The sequence below is a fragment of the Lichenostomus cassidix genome, chromosome 4, assembly GCF_008360975.1.
Source record: "Lichenostomus cassidix isolate B80296 chromosome 4, HeHo_3.0, whole genome shotgun sequence".
Classification (NCBI taxonomy): Eukaryota; Metazoa; Chordata; class Aves; order Passeriformes; family Meliphagidae; genus Lichenostomus; species Lichenostomus cassidix.
Window position 1 is genome coordinate 60,185,723 of NC_139484.1, and position 19,662 is coordinate 60,205,384.

General features: G+C 39.1%; 1 protein-coding gene and 1 long non-coding RNA gene across 3 annotated transcripts in view; one reads left to right on the plus strand and one right to left on the minus strand.

Annotated features, from left to right (window-relative positions):
* The window catches only part of CTNNA2 (catenin alpha 2), a 448,404-nt gene that overhangs the window by 213,127 nt on the left and 215,615 nt on the right, over positions 1 to 19,662 (plus strand). The gene's annotated exons all lie outside the window — the stretch shown is intronic.
* On the minus strand, positions 2,359 to 3,860 carry LOC146438640 (uncharacterized). Its single transcript, XR_014851869.1, has 3 exons — positions 3,616 to 3,860; positions 3,404 to 3,494; positions 2,359 to 2,677 (listed from the first exon to the last, which is right to left on the minus strand). It is a non-coding gene; the product is annotated as an uncharacterized LOC146438640 (long non-coding RNA).

Sequence of the window (19,662 nt, forward strand, 5' to 3'; positions counted from 1 at the left end):
CTCACTGAGGATTAAGTGATTAAGACAGGAGGAAGAGATCCAGAGGGGGCAGATTTGGGAACCTGCTAAGGACTCTGCCTCACCAACCTTGGCTCTGCTGCTATCAGGAAAACAAGGCAGTGCCTCTGAGTTTCACACCTGGGTGTGCAGAGCATTTACTAAAAGCCTCCTGGGTATTAAGGCATAGTTTGAAACAGGAAACAAAATCTGAAACGAAGTAAGAAAACTTTGACATAGTTTAATAGAAATGATTAGAATTGTAATCTCCCTGAGACATGTTAATTAAAATAACACAACAAATGGTGCCTCAGTGCAGAGTCTGACATGCACTGTGGCTTTAAGTTGTTTTTAATAAACATAGTAGACAGTAATATCAATTTAGGGAAAAAGATAAGCAGGAATAAAATTCAAATTTAAATGCAAAGGTTAGAGTAGAACAGATGACTCATGCTTTATCTATATTGAAGTAATTATACAGTGAGAATTCAGAACAGTGGCTCTGGACTTAAAAAGAGCAAATCACCATAGTGAGATTTATCTTCTAGCTAATTTTATGGGCAATACAAAAGTTTCTAAAACCTGCTACTTGAAGGATGGGTACAAAAGGTCATTGCTTCTTGATTTCCTTTTTTTCCGCTGAAGAACTTATCAATCATTCATGTTTACCAAATCATTTCACTTTTTCCCTGAGATTTCTTATGGAGGCTGTTGATTGCTTTTCTCTGTGCATCTTTAAACTTTTCAAATGATATTCATGTCTGCTAGAAATGGTTGCCAGTACATTTGCAGTGTAAGAGTCTGCAGGCACAGTGATAAAGAAACGTGTTCTCTGAGGAGATTTGGTAGATTACTGAGCTTTTTATTGTGCCTTTACTCACCTCTGAGCATCCTGAGTGCTTGCTGGGACCGGTGGCTCTGTTTTCAGAAATGTTTGATCATAAAACAGAACAAAGACATTTCAGTTATGAGGATTATGGAGATCTTGATTGAAACGTTTTTAAGGTCTGACGTCAATTGATGTCAACCTGCAGCGAGTTAGAAAGTCAGATTAGTGTGAGCCTACGAGGTGGTTTGCTGGTGGCTGAAATGCTGCACCAAAACCTTGGAAGACATGATTTGTAATGTTTACTTCCCCCTCAATCAGAATTTATCATTTTAAATGCATTTTTATTTTTCCCTTAATAATCACAGTTAAAAAATTATTGGTGTCCAATCTGTTTTCTCTCTGCACTCAGAAAAACTGGATTATTAAATGCCATCATTAAGTGCTTCACAGATGAGATTTTGCCTCCTTTGACAAAAGGACAAAAAGATTCCTTAACTCTGTGGAATGAAATAAGTTTTCTCTGCTCCAGGGAAAAGTTCAGGAGTAAAGGTGGGAAGATGAATTTTGGAGAGATGCTAAAGAGACAAAAATCCTTCTTTGTGATTTCTTTCCCCCTCTCCTCCACATCCAGTTGAAGAGGGAAGAAACTCAGTGATGGCAGATCAGGACATAAAGGGATCTGGGATGAGGTTTGGTCTTCAATATCTGAATACCTTTGTGCTGTAGGAAAACTTTTTATAAAATCACTTAAAGTAGTTATAAGGCGAATAAAGTCTCTAACCTAATACCTTATTGTCATATTTACTGGTTTGGAAATTACTGATGCCTGTGACCAGCACTGAGCATTTATCTCCTGCTGCCCATCTTCAGATTCCTAAGAAATATGTGTCAGTCTTTTAATCCACTAAGCAGACTATTCCCTGCCTCCAGCCACTCATGGAATTGTTTTAGTTTTCTTGGGAAATTGCCTTTCATGTGAAATTTTCAGTTCACTCCTCTGGTTTATGTAAAGCTAAACAGAACTTGCTTTTCTCCATGGTGTGCTGTGGTGTTGTTCATAAACAGTTTCCATTTTCATTTTATTTCATTTCATTCCATTCATTGTGTGGTGAAACATTGTTTGGAAGCCTGAGTTTTCAGCATGATTTCATCCTTTTTTACATATCTGTATATATCTCTCTATATCTATTTATATCTATCTATATATATCTAGATATATCTATTTATATATATATGTATATATATACAGACATATAGAGAAATATATGCATATGTAGATATATACAGACATAGATATTTATAGATATATAGAAATAGACATAGATACAGATGCAGTGATAGATATAGATAGATATAAATATAGATTAGATATAGATCTAGATATTCAGATTGCTGCACTCCATAATACCTGTAACATTTTATCATTTTTACCTGTGTTGTTAAATAATTCACACATTATAATAAGAGTGCTGTTGTGATTCAATACAAGAATAACACTGGCTCCTCTTGCACTATAAAAGGTTTATTTGGCTTTTTTCTCCTCCACGCTTCCATCTGGATAATTTGGGATTATGCAGATGGACCTTACCGAAGGGTTCTTTGTTGGGTATGAGTCAGGCAGTTTAAGAAACAGGATTTATGCACCCAAGCAAAAGATCTGCACCTTTGTATCCCAGTGTATTTCACTGTCTGAATGCTCCAGCTTTGTTCCACCCCAGCTCAGATGTTGTGCTGGGCTTGCATTCAGGGCAGAAACACAGAATGTGGTATTTTACCTTGTGCTGAGGTGCCACGGCTAACCAAGTGAAGAGCTTTCCATCAGGTATTTTAGCTACCAGAACTCCTTCTTGTCTAGAAGGTGGATAAAAGCAAGAAAACCAATTTTCCCATGACTTTTAGTATAATGTCAGCAGGAAGGTACTGGAGGAGTTAATTTTACATCAGTTAGTAAACCATGCAATGAGAGAAAGGCCAGAAAAAAGTCCTTGCAATAGCACTATAGCACTATTTATTCCTGAAGTGGGGATATATAAGATCAGTATTTCTTTCTCTTAGCACCACAAAATGCTGCTGTCTTAAATATCTTTCTATTAAAAAAAAACCAAAAAACAAAAACCCAAACCCTTCTGTAATTAGCATAAGCACATCTTCACAGCCAGAATATGAAATGTTAGAGGTGTTGAGATTCTTCTGAGGGATTTCTGGTTTAGCTTTTGGACTTTCAAGAGTAGAATTGCAGTAATAAACACCTTTATTAAAGTTCAATGTATTTTATTTTAAAAGCAGATAGGTGAAAACAGAAGTAGTTGCTTTGTTGGTTTTTTTTTTTCTTCCTGCACAATATAGTTTTGTCAACTAATCAGTTAAGAAAAACTCCAGGCAATAAATAATTTTGCAAAACCCAAAGAATAACAGCCCTCAGAGAGCAGGTGTTTTCAAGACTCCAGTGTGAAGGGATGCTGGGGCCCCAGTGCAGTCAGACACCTGTAATTACTTGAAGATGTTTTGCAATATATGAAATAACCTTTGAGTTCTAAGGGGAAAAGCTAAATACAGGGAAATAGAATCAAATAAAACCTGAATTCTGCTGTAGTATCAGGAGGTTTTGGTAGGGAGTGGTTAACAGCATGTTTAACCATGATGATGGGGTGCATTTCACATGAGTTACCTATTGTGAGAATCAAAATGAAAATATTTAGGCATTTTAAAACTTTTGTTCCACTTTCCTTATGACTTTGGCCAAACTGTTGACGCATCTATTAAAAAATGAGATTGTTAAAGGATACAACCTCTCACATTCAGTGTTGTTTTCTCTAAAGAGCCACTCATATAATTTTAGATGGAGTTGTGACAGATGGGCTCCCAGGCAGATCTGGCTGGGTAGAAGTTTAGGTAGTTGCTATGACATCATGAGCCCTGGAATGTTGGTGGGAGGATGATTGTGGAGAGCATAGCTGGCACGCAGCAGCTATCACCTGTACTGGGCCGTGAATAGTCTTTTGGGAGATCTGACAGCAAAGTGGCAACTTGGGAAAGATACACATTCATTTGATAAAAATACTCCACCAAACATGAAAATTTGTGAAGGGCAGGCAGACTATTTGAAAATGAATCCCCTTGTCAGTGTGTTCTGGGCAATCTTGAGCAGGGAAACAAGGAAGGACACAGAAATACAAACTAGTCTTGGACTTGACAGGTGATGGAGGTAGAAAGCCTCTTCCTTTGCTCTGCTTTAAAGGTCAGTTCTGAAAGGTGGCTGCTCAGGGATGGAGGAGCTCCATCACCTGCCCTCCCTTCCCAGGAGAGCTCACAGACAAATCCTGCTTGGAAACTTGAAAAGGGAAATCATTTAATGGGACTTCGTTAAATTATTAACTTCGTTTTAACTGCTGGTACTTTGCAAAGAGCCTCTCTGCCCCTCCCAGGTGAGACCTCACCTGCAGAGCTGCCCCACCCTGGGGCCAACAGCACAAGGACCTGGAGCTGCTGGAGAGTCCAGAGGAGACGATGGAGATGCTCCAAGGGCTGGAGCCCCTCTGGAGCCAGGGTGGGAGAGCTGGGGGTGTTCATCTGGAGAAGAGAAGCTCCAGGGAGAGCTCAGAGGCCCTGCCAGTGCCTAAAGGAGCTCCAGGAGAGCTGCAGAGGGATTTTTGGCAAGGGTCTGGAGTGACAGGACAAGGAAAAATGGTGTCCCACTGCCAGAGCACAGGACTGGATGGGATACTGGGGAGAAATCATTCCCTGTCAGGGTGGTAAGGCCCTGGCACAGGGTGCCCAGAGAAGCTGTGGCTGCTCCTGGATCCCTGGAAGTGTCCAAGGCCAGGCTGGACAGGGCTTGGAGCAACCTGGGATACTGGAAGGTGTTCTGCCCATGGCAGGATGATTTTTTAGATCCCTTCCAACCCAAAACGTGCTATAATTCTATGTATGATTCCATTGAACAAAGCTGGCAGGTCACAGAATCACAGAATATCCTGAGCTGAAATGGACATACAAGGTGCTTCAAAATCCATGAAATTTCCAGGACAGCAAGGAATTCAAACAGACTGCATGCAGATAAATCTATTAATTATGCAAAATACATGAAAACCTTTGGGACATTGCAGTGCAGGCTGTTTTTCTCGTGTCAGTGAAAGAGCAATTTCAGCAAGGCTCCCTCCACGTGGGGTGTGACCAGGAGGTGAGCAGAGGAAAGTCACCTTCAAATGTGACAATATCCATGCTCAGTTGTGCCCCTTCCCTCAAGGTTATTGTACCTTCAGTAGATTCAGCAGAGAAAATGTGTGAAGATGTCTTTGCATCAGGACAAATGTCAGCTACAGTGGCAGGGCTGGAGGATGGACTCACTTTTGCCAAATTTCCAGAGACAGTAATATCTGGCAGAGGAACAGAATGAGCAGCTGGAGAGCAGGAGCATCTTAAATCTCTGCAGCTGTTTGCTTCTGTGCAGCTGAGCCAAAACTTCAGTCAATTCCCCATTAGCTGGAACTGTAACAAGATAAATTGAAATGAAGCAAGGTTGCACTCAACTAAATCAATTTGTGAATGGTTAAATTGAAACAGTGTTCTCACATAGATGAATCTTATGGTGCGTTTGAAAAATAATTTAAAACAGAGTTAACTGCAGGAGGACTTCATTTAGGAGTCCAGATTAAGAAAAACAACAAGAATAATCTCTTTTTGAATGAGATTGCATTATGCTGTATGAGACACACAGGAAAGTGTGTGGCTTGGAAAACAGCTTCATCATAATTTAAACAACTTCAGGAGAAAACTGAGACAGGAGTTTAGTCCTTGACTCCAACTCACCAGTGTCTAAACTGCCAACATAATGAAAACTCTTGATACCCAGGTAGAATAAGGTATTAAGTTCACAAAAGTCAGCCTGGACTCCGTTTTTGGGGTTGGCATGAGGAGTTTGTGTGCCAAAGGGAAGTGGAAGAGCAGCAGTTCTGTCTGATGCACATCTGTGCCATTGAAATCCTGGATGCAGGGAGAAAGGTTGGCACAGAATAGCAGCCCAGAGGACAGTGAGAGCTGCAGCTCCAGCAGATTCACAGCCTGGCTTACACCTGAAGTCAGCTGGAATTGCCTCCTGATTTCTTTTTTTCCAGTAAAGTATTTAAAAAAAAAGAACAAAAAAACAGTCCAAGTGATGGTAGGGAAGGTGAAGGAGCTGCTGGGAGATGTCAGAGCCTCATCCCAATGGCTGTGATTTGCTCCATCCATCCAGATTCAGATTATTTTTTTCTCAGATTTGTAAACTATTTTCTACACTGTCTAATTCATGGCATAAGCGTATTTCTTTTTCCAACCAGTTTCTTCTACTTTCAGCAATTGCAACTCCTTGTTGAAAATCAGGTGGGCTTGTTGGCTTTGCATTTTTTTTTTGCAGATGTTAATTCTTTACAGATCTGTTACATTTGAGAATTTTGCAACCTATGTCCTCATGAATACTTATTCTCTTAGTGTAAATGATACTCATAAAATCAAATTTTAAATACCAATTATTTTTAAAATGTCCGGCTGTTGAAATCCCTAAATTTTCTTGCTCTCATGATTATCATCTTCTTCTTCCATTTCACTGCCACTGTAGTAAAGTACCTTCCAGTAATGCATATTTAGTGATATGTCAAACAGCTGCTATGAACTATTTATCCTTCCTCTAATCTTTTTCAGAGTAAAAATACTTTTGTCTGTAAGACAGGCATTGCATTATTAATGTTTAATTTCCTTGACACTCTTCTCTGGATCTGCTTCCTCAATCTGTAGCTTTATTTCTGCCTGTGTTTATCCATACGTTTATATATGCTTTAGTCATCTCTGTGTTTTATTGAACACAGGGTTTGTGTTATTTTTGGTGGTTGTTTCTTCCCCCTGCAGTTTGAAGCTGAGCAATAAAAACCCTGCAGTGAGGAGCTTTACCTTTGTCCCAGGAGTGAAGGACAGATCCATGGCTGGGAAATCAGTGCTGTTCCCAGGCTGGAGTTTCCAGGAAGGTGATGGCTTCTTGCCCAGCAGGATGGGACAAAGTCACAGGCTCAGAAAGAAAAAAAAATTACTTCTGAATTCCTGAGCTAAAATCTATCCATGAGTTAGGCTGTACAACTCATTGGAAAATTAATTCTTTTTAAGTCTAACTAAGTAGAATTTTTGTTGTTGCTTGAAGATGCTTGTCTTGATTGAGTTCCAGTTTGGGCAGTAATTGAAAGTCAGCCCTTGTTGGCTGCTGGGGAGGAGCTGGGAACAGTTTGAGGAGTTTCACTTGGTTAGCACAGGGCTGAATTACTCATTACTTTGGTTTATTTTGACCTAGAAAAGTGTCATTCTGGTAAAGGATCATTGCTCCCACCTGGAGAAAGGCCAGTCCATGGCACTGTGGAATATTTCCCCTCCTTAGATGAGTCTCAGAGGGAAGTTGTAAACATTATTAATCGTAAAGTAAAGCAGGTGTGTTAAGGATCATAATCAGATGATTGAGATGACCTGAGGGAGGTGATTTTCTAGACCAGGTGTTGGTTTCAATACAAAATACTGACTTCCACTGTCACACAGATATTTATTTATAGATGGGTCTGTATAATCTTTTATTGGGTAAGAGGAGATTTCTCTCATGGAGCAAGAAACCCTTAAAAAGTTTAATGTGATTTACATATTGGTGGTTGGGGGGGGTGCTTCTTTTGTGTGGTTGTTTGGTTGATTTTTTTTTTCCTTGGATTTTTTTTTGTTGTTGTTTTTTCTTGGGTTTTTAGAGAGTTTTTGTGGGGTTTTTTTGTCTATTTTGGTTTTTTTTTTTCTTAGCTGAGTACAAAGTATCTGATTCACATTTGGGAGGATTTGAGACGTTTAATCCCTCCTTCAGGTGAATTATTACTAAAATTTTGAAACACTCTCCACAGTCATGGATGAGGTCTGTTTTTTACCCACTTTGAATCAAGGGGAGATGAGGGAAAAGAGAGACTAATTAAAATGAACTCTCCAGGCTCCATCACCTCTCTGTGGCAGGCAGCTGCAGAACTTGAAAAATTACTTTAGGCTGCTTGGCCAAATTCTGGTTATTTGCTTGGCTGCATGATAAAACCATCCACGACCTTCATCACTGTAGAAGACTACAAATCTTTTGTGGTGAAGAAAAACCCAGAAGCAATAGGAGAATGCAACAGTTTCTGAAGTGGAAACTTTCAAATCCTCTGTTATACTTACGGGAAAGAACTGTGAAAATATATTCTGTAGGGAGAACAAAAAAGCTGTGGTAATTTCCAAGACAGGTTGATGTATAAAGCATAGTTTTAAATTGTTTTATCATAATAAATTAAACATTTTTGGTTATTAGTATTTTGATTTATGCAGATAAATGCTTTTTTACCTGTTGAAAATATCCAGCCGTATGTTACAAATATGAAAACAGGCAGTATTGCAACCAGGTACAGATAAAGGGTTAAAGGTAGTTGATGTGGACAGCCAAGCAATTAAAATACATGAGAAAGCTATAAAAGTGCAAAGTTCTGAGATTTTAGTAGCACTGACTGGGTTTGATAGTTGTGTGATTCAGCTTTTCTGTTCCCATCTAATGGACAGATAATGGTTGCCAGGGCAAGTGATGTCAAAACCTCTTTCTGCCTTGAAAATGAGATTGTGCCAATTACTGATTTCTGTGTTAGTCCACAGGAGGATTCTGATGTAGGGATCAAGTAATTTTCCCTTGGCAATTGTCATTGTTATGTGTTTTGGGTGATATTGCTAAATACAATGAGTAGTGCAGCTTCATCTGCCTTTCCTCATGAAAATCAAAACCCTTCCAGTCTCTAACAAACATTTATCTGTACCCATCACCTTTCTGATGATGTTGGTGATGAAGATGAAGAAAAAGGGCTCATAAATTTCCTTTATTGGAGTATTGCTGGCAGCAGCACTAATGTTTGCTTTTGTATTAATTGCTGCCAGGCCCAAGGAAAGATGAAACAACAGTGCTGCTCTTGCAAGCAGAAATGTCCAGCTGTGACCTGGGCTATGTTCACAGGGGAGCAGCCAGGAGGCTGAAGGTGGTTATTGCAGTGAATTCAGCCTTGCTAGACCACACCTGAAATAGTAGGGAGACATTATTTCTGCTTGTGCAGAGGCTCAGAATGGTTTGGGTTGAAAGGAACCTTAAAGCTCATTTTGTTCCACCTTCTGCCATGGGCAGAGACACCTTTCCCTTTTGTCCTGTCACTCCATCCCTTGTTGTCCCCAGTCCCTCTCCAGCTCTCCTGGAGCCCCTTTAGCCACTGGCAGGGTCTCTAAGGTCCCCCCAGAGCCTTCTCTTCTCCAGGGGAACACCCCCAACTCTCTCAGCCTGGCTCCAGAGAGGCTCCAGCCCTCACAGCATCTCCACAGCCTCTTCTGGACTCACTCCAGCAGCTCCACATTGTTCTCATGTTGGGTGTCCCAGGGCTGGGGCAGCTCTGCAGGTTTGGTCTCACCTGAGCAGGGCACAGGGGCAGAATTCCCTCTCCTTCCCTGCTGCCACACTCTGGGATCAGCCCAGGGCACAGGGGGTTCTGGGCTGCCAGCTCACATTGCTAATTAGTTAATGCTGCACATCACTGCATTATGAAGAGATGTCTGCAATCCTGGATGTGGCATTTCTTACATTTACTGTGGGATTTCACCATTTAGCCCTGCTGTGCCTAGTTGTGTTCCCTTGCAATTTACTGATTGTCTCTGCCCATGAGGCTGAGTTACCCCACAGCTCTGAGACTGGGCACTTTCCTGCTACCCTCTTGGGATTGATATAGTTAAATATAGGAGAAAGAAGTTTCCAGAGCTTTTCTGGATGCTCTGCTAGGCAAGGGAAGGCATGAAGAAGTCAGGACCATCACCAAACACCCAGTCCTGCTGCACTTAACCTTGACTTGTCACCTCCTTGGTCCTTGTATCAATGTCTTGGCTGCACCTGGCAAATTAAGCCATGAACAGCCTCCTTCCAGCATAAAATAACTTCAACTTAGCCATTTTAATTCCAAATAATCAGTATTGTTTCCTGTAGCCTGTTATTATCAGCTGAATGCATCCTTTCAGATATATGATAGAAAATACGATCAGAATATAAATGCTGAATTAATTTGAAATCCATTAGGTTTAATACAGCAATGTCTCTATAACAGCTCAAAATATTGTAGGGAAGAAAACAACACACGCTCTTGCTGCAGAACAAATATTGGCTTTAGCTACTTTTGCAATATTAAAATGCCTTTCTTATTTTGAGTAGCTGAACTGTGTGCAGAAAACTAAATCAGCTTTTCAGCTTGAGAGGGGAGATATATCTAGGCATGGGCAATTATGTATATTTGTAAAGAAGTGGAAAAGTGTGGTTTATTTATAAAGGAGCATCTATGCAAATATTAGTGTGTAGGTTTTACATCCAGATTGTTCACTTGAACATTCTTCGTTGTTTTGTTTTTCTGAAGTGAGTTGGGCCTAAGAAGAGGAACTGTATAAGTACTGACCTAAATACTGCTGGATTCTTTCAGATTTTAAAGTGTTAAAGTCACACAGTCAGAATGGTTTGGGCTGGAAGAGACGTTAAAGCCCATCCAGTTCCACCCCTGCCATGGTCAGGGACACCTCCCACTATCCCAGGTTGCTCCAAGCTCTGTCCAACCTGGCCTTGGACACTCCAGGGATCCAGGGGCAGCCACAGCTTCTCTGGGCACCCTGTGCCAGAGCCTCACCACCCTCACAGGAACAATTCCTTCCCAATATCCCATCTCTTCCTGCCCTCTGTCAATTTGAAGCCATTCCCTGTGTCCTGTCCCTCCATCCCTTGTCCCAAGTCCCTCTCCCGCTCTCCTGCAGCCCTTTTAGGCATTAGAAGGTGCTGCAGGGAAGTCCTAATGCTATATATGAAGACAGAAAAATGAAATATGTGTTTCTGTTGAAGTTTTTAAAATTTAATTAGAAAACATAAAGCAATGGGTATTTTTATGACAGTGTAAGGTGGACTCACAAATAATTACATCAAGCTGACTGCTGTTCCCTGATTATGAAGTGATTGTCAAACTGATTCCACAGAAATCCCGTGAGCAGTGGCTCAGTGAACCCTAAATCCACCAGACAACTATGAGGAGTAACCCATTGCCAAAATAAAATATTGGCAATAAACTCCTAAATTACAGGTCAGCACTCTGTCTTGTAATTTCTAGTGTGGTTTTATACTCCTCCAATTAAAAATATGATTTTGTAGCACCAAAATTCACTTGTCCCTATCATCCCATTAATGATTGTGGACATGTAAATAGGATTCACACTTCTGGTTTTTAATGTGTTTAGCTTCCAGATTGCAAACACTACAGTTTGGTAGTTCACAACCCCAAAGCTGTGAGATTACATCCCAAATCCTGTTTTTCTGTGTTTACAGGCTTTTTGCAGCTGTGGAAAAGTTTTGCACATAATGTAAGATAATCATCCTTCTGTAGTCAGTCAATGGAGAGACACAAAGGAAAAAAAGTCATAAATGATTTAAGACACCTATTTGTGATGGGTTGAATTATCCTTTGGATCTGTCAAGTGTAATGATCTTTTATGCTTTCTTTTTCTAAAATAATATCACTTAGCATAATACAAAGTTGGATTTTGAAACACCCTGTAACTACTCAATTTAAAAAAAAATGCCATAAAAAGTATATGGATGAAGATAATTGCATTCATCACAAATAAAGAATTTAATATTACTTATCTGTCTTTATGCCTTTTATCTAGAGATGTCAAAATACATGACAAAGGATAAAAAAGTATCACTTCTGAATTTTGCAGATAGGGAAAATAAGTACTGTTATTTTCCTCAAAGTCACAGAAGTCTTCAGCAATATATCCCAAGTTATTTCACCATGTCTAATGCCTTGTCCATTAAAACATGCTGCTTCCAATAACTTTTCAACCCAAATGGGATTTCCATTACACTCACAACTTTAGATTGAAACAGATATAAAATCTCTAGCACTATTTAAGAAAAAACCCCAACTCTGAATGACTTTCTTCTCATTCATGGGATCACATTCAAACTGATGATTTGCAAAATTACCGTTTTGTGCTTTTCTTTTAGGGAAAGCAAGAAAGAATCAGCTTTTAGCACCCCCTCTTCCTGCCAAGAATACTTTATCTTTTCTTTAAGCAAATACCTCTTGTGTTTAATTCCTGCACTTCTCCTTTCTTCTGAAACTTCTGCAGCTGAAGGGCACCTGCTGCAATGAGCAGAACTTCCTAGGAAATGTTTTACAGAGGCACTTTGGTATTAAAAATGAGAAGGTGCTTTTAAAACAGAAGAGAAACAAAAGATAAATTTGTAGTTGTACTAATGGTTGCCATTTGTCATGGTCATCAGAGTGTTTCTTAATGGTTTGATACTTAGAACCACAGAATCATTAAGGTTGGAAAAGACCTTTAGGATCATGGAGTCCAATTTCCCCAGCACCACTAAGCCATGTCCCCAAGTGCCACATCACTTTTAAATCCCTCCAGGGATGAAGACTTCACCACTGCTCTGAGCAGCTGTGCCAGGACTGGACAACCTTTCCTATGAAGTTTTTCCCAATATTCTATCTAAACCTCCCCTGTCACAATCTGAGGCCATTCCCTCTCCTCCTGTCCCTGTTCCCTGGGAGTACAGCCTGACTCCCCTGGCTGTCCCCTCCTGTCAGCAGCTGTGCAGAGCCACAAGGTCCCCCTGAGCCTCCTGTGCTCCAGGCTGAGCTCCTTTCCCAGCTCTTTGAACCACTTCTGGTTCTCCAGACCCTCCCCAGCTCTGTTCCCTTCCCTGGACACACAGATGTCATAGAAATTGTCACTCTTTCCCCCCATTTTGTACCTTTTTACCCCCAAGACTCTTCCAGGTTTTGCTTCATAAGAATCTTTCTTGCAATCACTAGAGACTCTTAACCCTTCTTAGAGAATCTAGTGCTAAACCTTCTCACAGCAGCCTTGTGTATTCATATGTCATCTAATCAAGCTTTCTCATGAAGTTATACTGTCATTTATCTTAAGGAAAAATCCTTATCCATAAGGTCCTTCCATGTTCCTGAATCACAACAGTTGTCCTGCACTTTATGAATTGTTAGGAAGTGTAATACGTCCTTGGAATTCAAACTCTTCAGACATTCCAGAATTTTAAAAGATCAATAGCTTCAGTTTAGGGGAAGAAAAAAAAAAAGGTTTCCTGTTGCTAGGAAGAAATAACAGTTTTTACAGGCTAATGGGGCTCACAGATTTCACAACTGACCTGTCTTAGTTATGATGAGAACTGACTCAGAGCTGCATCTGAAAAGCATCATTTGAAACATGTAATTTTGTTTCATTTTGCATAATCAACTGCACTTGGGGGGTGACAGTCCGTGAAAATTTGCAGTCAAGATCAAACTGGTTGAGGATTGTTTGAAAAGCTTTCTCATCCATAGAATTTACACAGGTGATGATATTGTGCCACAATTTAAGATCATTTAACAAATATTAATAAAATAATAATATTTACTTAAGTGTCTGTATTTTGTAACATGAGAAACATTTCAAAGTTGGGTTATCTTTCAATAAATATTTAAACATACCTAAATATCTGTGGGTCTATGTGAGGGAATAGATAGATTCTTTAAATATATATATTATAAGGTACAGAAATACAGATTAAAAATAGGTAAATTAAATGTTTGGCAACAAAGCTGAATATTTACTGCTTAAGGTACTTCTCAGCATTATTTAAAAGTAGTGTAAATATTGCCTCTGTTATCCTTGGAAAATACCAGAAAATATTCCTGATTTATTATGTGGGAAGAATGGCATGAATAAAGATGTGATGCTGAAAAATTGTACATTGCAGGAGAAAGAATTGACTGAACAGGAATCTGTAAAGCTTAAATTTGCTCAGTAAAAACTCCTTCCACTGATTTGGGTTTCTGGTGTATAAATCATCCCGGTCTTCTCCATGTATGTGCTGAACAGAAATTTGCTGTTGGCTTTTTTAGGGAGGTTTTGTTGTATTTTAAATTCTTTCCCAAACAGAAAGGATGCACCTATTAAGCTGGTATGACTTCCTCCCTAAATAAATTAATGCAAATCTGTAATTTCCTATTTTCACTTTTAATGCTGTCTTTTACACATCATGTCTTTGCCTTTGACCTAAAATAATAATGTTTTCTATCTATTTTGTATTTTAGGTGAGCTTAGTAATTTAATGGCAGTTTTCTCAGTTCTCTCGTCTGTTTTACAGTATCTACAATTGCATTTAATATTTTTTGCAAGCTGCCAAGTTAAGCTGAACATATACACTAAACAGAATAAACTAAAAATATTTATTTTCAATGATCAGTTTTACTTCTATGAATTCAAACCAGTGCCATCATTTTTAGCACGATCATGTTAAAGAAATAACATTAATTATTTCAGTCACTAAAAATATAAGCTAGAAAGATCTCAGGAGATTATTTAGTTCACTCCTCTGCACTACCAAAGTTTAGACACAAAGATTTGGTTGTGATAAATATATATGATGAAAGATGAAATGGGGCGAGGGGAACAGGGAGGACCTCAAAAATCAAACCTAGAAAACTAAAACGAAGGGCTGAAGATAAAGGGTGACTTTCAGCTCCCAGGTTAAATAGCAGGGAATGGCCTCAGCATAACTTCCCTTTTAATTAAAATTATTTAAGCCTTTGATTATAAGCACTGATCGGTGATTTATGTTCCGAGATAAATCGTGTTATATAATGAATGATGCTCCTTCTTTAGGCTCCTTATTTCATTAATTCGCCGAGCTGAAAGGCTCTAGTTGGAAACAGGAGTAGTCAGCAGGAAAGGAAAAATACAAGAAGCCTTGTGGGTGAACTTCAGGGTCCTGTCCTCAGTTTTGACGTTAAGTAATTTGCCTAATTTTTTTTACTTAATGTGGTACTTGTCTTGGTGTGCAGCCTTTTGTTGGTGCTCAGACTGAGCTCCTGCACTCCTGACAGCTGCTCTGAATTTTCATGTGTGTGATGAGTTACCTCTGACCTTGGGGGATCTGCAGCAAACAGAACTTCAGGGTTTGTCTCTCCTTTGCTCTGCAGTGTGGCCAAGCTCTCTGAAAAGAGGGTAACCCAAGCTGAGTGGAGTTTTCCCAGTATAATTTTTGCCCATGGGCAGTATTGATATCGTAAGTCTCCGTTTTGGCTAAATTTGGGTTATATCAAGATTCCTGTTCACTTTTCCAGTGTTTGCTCATCATGAGGATACTCCTGATACCTCAATGAGACTGAAAATACTTGATAATTGAATTGTAGCTTGAGGTTTCCTAAAAAAAACTGTGTCATTTCTACATTATGACAAATATTATATTTGTTCAAAAATATTCGCTTCATCTCCCTTTTTTTTTTTTCCCCTAAAATGGGAATTCCAGTTCCATACAATTCTTAGAGCATCACTGACTTGCATGAGACACAGCTTTGCTTTTGCAATAGAAATATATTTCTGTTTGCTTAAGTCTTGGGCCACCAATCAGTATTTTGACAAACAAAGCCTAATCAAATCAAGTCAGTAGAAAATGATAATCCTTGTGAGGAATCTGGAAGGTTTTAGCAGCATGCTTCTGGCAAGCTCTTGCAGCAAAGGAGACAAATAATCGTTTTCTGAAACTTACAATTTGGCCAAGTGCAAACAGGTCAGCTTGAGGACATCTTGATGGCTGCAAACTCTTAAATAAATTTCAAAGTACCCGTGCAAATTATAAAAGTATTAGGGTTATTAAGAAAACAGCTGGGGAAATGAATATCAGGAGGTTGCTAAATGACCTTAATAAAGGGATTGATACTGTTTCCTCATATCTTCTGACAATTCTCAAGAGGACCTGGGGAAAAAATGAAAGTCAACATCATGAACGACCCAGGTGGGAATATTAAGTTGTGAGGCGATATTTTCCAAAACAAGAAAAGCTTCAGATTTTTTCTACAGAAAAGTAAAACAGAAACTGAGCAAGGGTAGTCTAGCAAAAAGTGGGTGAAGATTATGTTTCTTTTCCAAGTGATGTTTGGCGAATCACATGTTTTCCTTCCACTTTCAGTCATCTTCTTGGTATTTATTTCATTTAACTTTCTCTTTCTCTTTGTTATTGTCTTCTTCTCCTTCCCCCCGTTTTTGTGCCTTTCCCTCTCTCTTTTCTTCTTCTTAGGTGTAAAACAGCAGCAGAAGAATATCTCCATGTGCCTCCTAAGATGTACTTTCATTTTAAATAATGATGAGTTTATCCATCCCTTTTCTCATCAAAGCAAACCAAATATTTCACTCGCAATGTTTTTTGATCATTGCCACACTACAACCATCCTTTAAAAGGCTGTGGCAGTTTCAAAAAGATACCACAGCATTTGGAAAATGTCCAAGCATTGAAGAATATGGATTGTGTTAGGGCAAAAATGTGAATTAAAAAATAATTAAGCAAATCAGAATGTGGTGAAAATAGGGATGTTAGTTGGAATTCTCAGAAATGCTTTGGAGGCTCATGGCAATAGATATCACAAGATCCTAAAGAATGAATTCTGCTCTAAGGAACCCATGCTCTGAGCAAGCCAAGAGTAAAGGGGTTTTTATCAGTCTAATTATGAAGAGCTGGGCTACAGTAAAGAAGATTTTTTGCTGACAGTCCCATTTAATAACTTTTTCCTGCTCAAGTAGCCTCATCAGATAGAAAAGCAGTTTAATTGAGCAGCACTATCTTTGTTCCAGAAGTCTGGTGCCATAGCCCAAGTCGAGCAAGACGTCTGATCATCAGTGGAGTATCTTAATTACAACACCATGATTCTGTCTTTTTTTGGGTTTTGGGTTTTTTTTTCCTTGCAGTGCTTACATTGCCAGCTTCTTTGACCTGAAGCTGCTCAGACTTTGATTTTATGTGTTGGGCCATTTTAAGTCCTGCATTTTCCACTTTGCTCTTTTTTATTTATTATTATTGCTCTCTGGTCGTTGCCAAGGAATTTGGGGCACTTTTTTTTTTCTCCCAAAGCACATTTTGCTAAAATAAATTGTAGCACATCTCTACCCTCTGTAGAAAGAGACTGCAGCCATTCCTGAGATGGTTGCTGCTTTCAGCAGGTACTGATGGACAATTTCACTTATCTGGAAGTGAGGGAGAGGAGGAAATGGTGCAAAGATGAGAGGGAGATGGGATAGAGGAACTCTTGCTCCATCTCATGTCGTTCAGCTGAGTCAGGAAAACACCAGTAGTAGTTGGGCTTGTGAAGTCACAGGAGGAGATTGGGAAATAAAATATAAAGGAAAGGCTGTTACATTAGTCAGCAGGAGGGTGAGCTTGTAGAAAAGAAGAAAAGGGGAAAAAAAAGGCAGAATAAAGCTAGAGAATGGAAGTGAAGGGAGAGGTAGAGTAGATCTTGCCTTCTGTAGCCCCAGGGCAGAGCGTGTTTGTACAGATGCTGTGAAGGCTCTGCTTGATGGGGGCTTTTTCCTCCAGCAAAGCAGAAAACAAAGTCATGTAACATTATTTTTGATGTTCTTTCTTCAGGCCTGCCTTTACTGTCCCGAAAGTATCTCTTAATTTTTCAGGATCAGAATATATGTGTCATATAATTTTAAGTATCCAAGAGGATATTGCAGAAGTGCAAGAACAGATGGAATCCTTTTATTTCTTGAGCCAAGCCTACCTCTGCTTCACTCCAGCAAATCACCCACTTGAACATTGTTTTCCTGTTTTTTTGTTTGTTTTTTTTATAACACGTCCTACTTTATGGTTGCATCTAAATGGATGGAATTCTAAGAGTTATTATAATCAAAGTCAACAGTTTTTGAACATTTCTTCTACAACTTCAAAGATTCAGCAGTAATTCCTACTATGCATCTACTAAGTCATGGTGCTTTTTTATTGCTTACCATAAGAATGCTGTTTTGCTCTTCAAATAGAATAATGGACTTCCTTAAACAAGTGCCCCCTTCTTTTCTTATAAAACTTACTTTAAAAAGTACTATAAAGTACTTTTTTATATATAAAAAGCAGTGCTGTAAAAAACAATTTTGGGATACATTAGTCAGGAGACTTCTACCACATTTAGAAAGATTTGGGGTAAACACAGGAAGAAGTTCTTGAGACCAGAATTTTGTTGCAGGCATGGATAGGGCGAGTGAAGAAAGAACATGTGTGGAGGGGATTCTATGAAAAAGGAAAGGATGAAAAATGACATTTCATTCCTCTGCAGTTCTTGGTGAGGGATATATAGGGATGGTCTTAACGCTGGGGGGAAAAAAAGTTATATTTTTTTCTATTCAAGTTCTACATTTTTTTCAACTTTTCCAAAATTTGCAAATATTTGGCTACAGTTTGAGCTGGAACTTCTCATTCACCTTTCCTACCCAGTCTCAAAAAATCAGGGAATGTGGGGTGCTACCAGCTACATACAGATCTATATTCTCAATACCCCATGGCCTGTGAGTGGATGACTCTGGGAATTTAATTTCTCTGGACAGAAGAGTGATGTTCTGCCCATTGCTGTTCTGTCCATGTGGATCAGCTGTGGTGTCCACTGAGATGGCATTTTGGGTAACTGAAGAGAGTTTCTCCTGTGTGATGGATACATCATCTGAAAACGAAAATGAAAACATTTGAGTCATGCAGATGTCCAGGGAATGTTCTTGTGGTTAAGGGACTCATGAGACCAAATCTCTGTTGATTCTGACTTTGCCATGTTATATATTCTCAGGAAAATCACGGAGAGAAGAATCTGACTCCAGATTCCAGTTGTCTCAAATGCAAGGGTCAAATCTGATCTTGTTGTTTATGATCCCTCTGCATTCAGCAGATTTAGCTCCTAATCCAGAATAATTTCTGGGAATGACTGAAGTATGTCTTCTGAGGAAGCTGACTGCTCTTCCATGTAAAGACAGCCTGGATACTTAGGCTGGATGTCTCACTCATACATGGTCATGTTTAAATGAAATTAAACCAATTCTTAATCTGTCTGCAGATTTTTCATATGCCAATGAATGTCCCAATGTTTCATTTTCATCTTTTTCCCATAGAAACAATAATTAGGTATGACCCAGAGCTGATTATGCTGCACTGTACAACACAAGCACATGGTGCTTCAGGAATGATGAAGGGAAACAGGATAGGTGTCAATAGCACAGAAGGCAAAACTGGATCTGTGAAATCACACTTTATTTCAGTCCTTCAAAATTGTAATGACCAAAGAAATACCTCAGCAAAGCATCCATCATTTCCTAAAAGAAAAGAATACCAGACTTTCCGGTAGCCTTTTTTTTTTTTTTTTTTTAAGGAAAGATTTCTAGATTAGTGTTAGTGGTTTCCAGCTCCTCCTCCACCCTTCCCCTTTGTCAGTCTTCTTTCTAGCAACTTCCCAGCTGCCTTTTGTTAACATTACTGCAGACATTGCTGCTCCAGAAAGAGGTTGGTCTGAAAGACTCTGTGTTTTGAATTAAATTCTTTTTTCCTAAGACACTTTATGCTTATTAATTAGATGAGTCATATCCTTGATTCACCGTAGAGTTTATGTTTACAAATAGTCATAAAAGAATGACTCAAAAACCATGAGCTAAATCTCTAAATGGAAATCATCTTCTAAACACGTAATGCTAAAATTCCAGGAATTTTTGAAGAGGAATTATTCAAAACCAAACCAACAACAACAACAACAACAAAAAAACCACCACCACCAAAAAACCCCAAACGAATAAACTATGAAAAATCCCCACCACAATTAAGAGCAAGAAAGAACATACCTTAGAAATGTATACTGGCAATGGAAATAAAAGAAGAGAAAAAACATGAGTGCATGCCAGCTTTCCTATATGGCATTCCATAGGTGCTGAGATTA